The sequence below is a fragment of the Lactuca virosa genome, chromosome 5 (assembly GCF_052849685.1).
Source record: "Lactuca virosa cultivar CGN04683 chromosome 5, Lactuca_virosa_CGN04683_v6, whole genome shotgun sequence".
In the NCBI taxonomy this organism is placed as follows: Eukaryota; Viridiplantae; Streptophyta; class Magnoliopsida; order Asterales; family Asteraceae; genus Lactuca; species Lactuca virosa.
Window position 1 is genome coordinate 79,319,207 of NC_136430.1, and position 5,228 is coordinate 79,324,434.

At 36.9% G+C, this 5,228-nt stretch overlaps 1 non-coding gene across 1 annotated transcript; it reads left to right on the forward strand.

Annotated features, from left to right (window-relative positions):
* Positions 1-511: 511 nt before the first annotated feature.
* LOC145117997 (small nucleolar RNA R71) lies at positions 512-618 on the forward strand. The gene has a single exon (XR_013712984.1). It is a non-coding gene; the product is annotated as a small nucleolar RNA R71 (small nucleolar RNA).
* Positions 619-5,228: the final 4,610 nt, after the last annotated feature.

Here is a 5,228-nt window from a genome sequence, read left to right on the forward strand (position 1 = left end):
CTTCTCAGCTGGTGGTTGCTCTTTTTGGTAAAAACCCCGGCCAGTCTGCATGTATTTCTCCACCTTCTGTTTCTTGTACTCATCATAAGGCAGCTACTCCTTCTTTGGCTTCCTCCAATCGTCATCATACTTGTCCCCATTTGATTAGCAAACTTGAGCCTTCTTGTTCCCATAATCATCCAAATGGCAATCCTTAGTCAAGTGTGGCCCACTGCATTTCTCACATCCAACTCTTATTGCATGAATTGATTGGTACATTTGGGTCAATCTCCGGTCCATAGTATTGAGCATCGCCATCATAGCAGCCATCTCTTCAGAATGTGCACCCTCACTGCCTTTTGCTCCATCTTGTCTTGGGTTGTGGTACTCACGAGAGTGTCTTGCGAATTCTTCAACTAACTCCTTGACCTCCCTTGGATTTTTCTTTGTCAATGGCCCTTGAGAATCAAGGAGTTGTCTTGTCATAACATTTACCCCATCATAGAAAATAGACATCTCTTGTTGAACGTTTAGATCATGTTGAGGACAATTCCTTAACAACCCTTTGTAGCGCTCCCAAGTTTCGTATAGTGACTCCCTCGGTTGTTGCTCAAAGTTGGCTATTGCCTTCTTGAGTTTAGCTGTCTTGGAAGGTGGGCAAAACTGATCTAGAAATTGCTCACGTATTTGAGCCCAAGTAGTGATTGTACCAGGAGGAAGTGCTTTCAACCAGTCTTTTGCAGCTCCTTTGAAAGTGACTGGTAGCATCCTTAGTAAGATGGCATCTCTATTGACATTCGGGACATTGAAGTAGTCAGCAATTTCGTTGACCTTATCTAGATGCTTAAATGCATCCTCATGATCCTTCCCATAAAATGGGATATCCTTAAGTGCAGTCAGGATGTGTCCCTTCAGCTCGAATGTGGCAGCGGCAGGTATCGCTGGTTGTACTAAACCTGGACCAACATCATCTTGAATTCGCTTCTTGTAAGCTCCCATTGACATTTCTTCAATGTTCGCCATTTCGTTGCTTGGCTCGTCTTCGGGTTCGCTCATATATAGTCCAAACTCGTTCTCGGACTCGTATTCAGACTCGTTTGGGATAGGTATTTGATCTAAACTTGCAACCTTGCTCTTGTCCTTTGTAGATGAGCTCGATTCTCCCTTTTTCTTCCCCGACTTCTTTGAGAACACTGACTTGAGTTCTTGTAAGGGTGTCTTCTTTGGTGTTTGATCTTCTTTCACGTTCTTATCTTTCTTTTTGTGAAGGGCTAACTCTGGATCTTCAAGTGGTGGTACCAAAGGTGTGTTGGAACCTCTGGTCATGAACTCCTGCAAAATAAACAAAATAAAAACGTAAAACTGAACAAAAACTAAATAAAAATTGCTTACTGACTGTTCACCACGACGTGGTAAAGGCTACCACGTCGTGTTGTCGCAGAAAAACAAGCAGAAAAGAAAAATGAAAAACGAGAAAATATTGAACTCACATCGTGAGTCTAGTACTGTAAAGAAAACTAAGCTGGAAAAAGTAACTTTTTGCAGGTTTTACCCCACAAAAAGGATCGATTAATCTAAAGCAAATAAATAAACTATCTAATAAGCCGTCCCTGGCAACGGCGCCAAAAACTTGATGTGTGAAAATAGCTACACCTAATTTTAATATTTATAACCTAACTACATTAACTAACTAATTGCACCTAGGCAGTGTACCTAGTCAAAATTATAGAATAGTCGGGTAAGTCGGGTGTCGATCACAGGGAACGGTATTTTCTAATTAATATATTTACTACTAAATTAACCTAATTTTCTAGCAAAGATGGGGGTTTTATCTGATTTTGCAAGATCAGAGAAACTTAATTCCTAACTTAAATTCAATTAATTAACAAACACTTCTATTAGTTCGAATCCACTTTCCATCAATGGTTCATAAATTAACTTTGACAACTACTGTTGGTTACCAATTAATAAAGTATTAGCAATTCAATTCCAAATTTACTAACATTTAATCAATTCATGTAAATCAATGTATATTCACACATTAGTTAACACAGAATTTATTATTTAATGGATTGGAGCTATGTAAGATTAATTTGCAAAACACACTTATGATCATAATATGAGTTCTCTAGCACAGCCTAATTCAATATTTAATTGCTTAACTAAGATTTGGTTGATCCTAGCTCTAATAATTTAATGTTCACTAAATTACCAGGTATTCTAATTCATGCAGATTAATAGTCACTAACTATACAGAACAAGAATTAAAAGCAATCAAATACTAAATCAAACATGCTAGGTAAAAATCAATCAACACAAGTCATAACCAACTAGTAAGTCAAACCTAAAGTTATTACACCATGAATTACTGCTTCATCTAGCTAACAGAAGCAGCTAGATTTAGTTGTACATCCTAGCAATCAATTCAACAAAAGTCATATTCATAAACATAATGAAAAGTACCAAATCTAAAGACAATTATGATCTTCTCTACTCCTTTGGTGTTGAAACTCTCTTCCATACCTTCTACTTCTCTCAAAATCGCCTCCTGGAACTTCTTCAATCAGCCAAAAGTTTTTCAAGTCGTAATGGACAAGGGCTTATATAATTTCCGATTTTTCCCATCTCACGTCGTGAGCCAATAAGCCTCACGTCGTGAGTGCAAGATTAACGTATTCGACAAGGACTCTTCTTTCATCCGGTGCATATCTTCTAGAATACTCCACTCACGTCGTGAGTTTTCAATTACTCACGTCATGAGTACGTGTTTTGCTGAGTTTTTTTTATTCTTCTTTCCTTCAAGCCTCCAAAGTTCCATGCTTTGTCCATTTTGGTCCTTTTCTTCGAGAATGCTTCACTTTGGCTGCAAATAACAATTTTAACCTTATAAGTACCATAATTCTATGCAAATAACCAAGATATTAATAAAAATGTAAATAAATATTGCCTAAAAATACGTATAAATATGGCAATATCACCTTGGTAGATCCTCTCCTCTTTTGTCGGAGACCACCGATACAAAGTCTGAAGAAAAAAATCTTAAGTCAAATATCCAAAATAAAATAAATGAGCATAAGATATATTAATAAATATTTAATATATTACCTGGAAACGCTCAAACATCTGTGTGCGTAACTCCAATGGGATCTTTGAAAAGACAGGCCACGGGTGATCTAGTTTCTCCCAGAATATATTCATAATTGCCCTATGGACACGAGAATCACCAAACCTGCAATATATATATATATATATATATATATATATATATATATATATATATATATATATATCAATAATCGTAAATATAAAAGATAAAAACACTAACGCGTAGCCGTTTCGGGTGATAAATGGCAATGTAGACTCATGTGAAGCACCCAGGGTAGAGCCATGACCGGTCGAATGTGGCGTATTCGGGACACGTGGCGAGGATTGCCTCATCATGTCGGCATCAAAGTCCTGATCATAGTAGTAATCGGTGTGCTCCTCGCCTTGTCCTCCAATAATGAAAACCCCATGTGGGTTGAGTGTGCTATGAATCACTCCTACCATATCCGCAAGTGGAAAAGCCACACCTGTTGTTGGTTAATAGCACTCCTTCTATTCGAGCCTGTAACTCCAAATCCTATCTCTCGTGTGACACCTGTACGCGAAGTTTGGTGTCTTCGACTTCCATTATCGCCAGAGGATGGCCTACGAGGAACAGGAACATGCACGGAGCAACGGTTTGGTCCCTTACCCTTACCCTTTCCCTTGCCCTTACCATTTTTATCTGACATGCTGCATTTAATAGAACAAGAATGTGTAAATATACAACATTAGATTGAACAAGAATGAGCAAATACATAATATTAGAATGATAAGTCATGCGAAAAGAAATATTTAAAATAATATCAGGATGTCTAACATCATTACTTCCCTACCTTATATATGTGTATTTATTAAATGGCTCAACACAATACATTCAATTGCTAAGAAACTTAAACCAGTATATAAAACTAGATCGTAAGCATCGTTAGATGCAACTGTGTTGTACGAATTTCAGTCTAAGGTGTGATTGTTTGCTCCAATATTAGGAGGTACTCTTCTCTCAGGCATTTTATCGAGCACCTGGATTGCATCGCTCACATTCCTTCCTTTTCTCACCAGCATGTTTAGTACATCCAATTAAATAAACAACGACCAACATGTAGAGAAAGGGTCAAAGAACTAAGAGGGGTAGAGAAATCGAGATCATATAGTGAGCTATTGATGTTAATACCCGTCTTTGCTTCTATTTGTATTAAAAAAAATCTAGGGTTTACCTTCGTTGGAGAAGAACAAATCGAGCAAGAATGGGGGTGACCGGAGCTAAGAAGGGCGGCGGCTTGCGCCAATGTCGACGGCGACAGCGCCGAGAAGAAGGCTCCGAAGATCGCCAAAAAGGAAGAAAGGGGGTCTCCACTCGACGAAGGTAGTAGCGGGAGACACAAAGGGGAAAAAGACGGTAAGTGTTTATCTGTGAAGTCTTTGTATATGAAAAAAACGGAACTAGAAAATCACAATTAAAATGCGCTTGCGAGTTTCGAACTCACGCCAAAGCTGTAGAGGTCAAAGGCGCTATAAGACTCTTTGGTTTACCATTCTCCTTTTAAAATATTTGTTATCTTAAATACAGGTATATGTTTCCATTAGCAAATTAATTAATAATTACAAAACGATCAAATCATATTTTTTTAAATTATATTTTCTAATTCATAACACTAATAAATGAAAATTCAAATATTCTCACATCTTATTTCTTAATTATATATCAAATTCTTTTATTTAATAATATTTTATTTTAGTTCTCGTAGTTATATTTAAAATGTTTCTAAAAATTTGTCTTTATTTCTCGTAGTTATATTTAATAATATTTTATTTTATTTCTTAAATATATAGTAATTGATGTATAATATATGTGTGAGAAAAACAAAGCGGAAAAAAAGACGTATGGTGTTCGAAATGTCAAAAGTTAAACAGGTCCGTCGGAAATCTATCGCTAATTACCGACAGATTAGTGACGGAACACAGTCGCTAATCCGTCGATAATTACCGACGGAACTGTTCTAATTTCCGACATTTCGAGCAGCATACGTCGTTTTTTCCGCTTTCTTTTTCTCACACGCATATAATACATCAATAACTACATATTTTATAAATTATATCTAAGATACTCATACGTACACCCATGTACGCCTTCGGGACCGATGTTTCAATTCTAATTTTCAAGT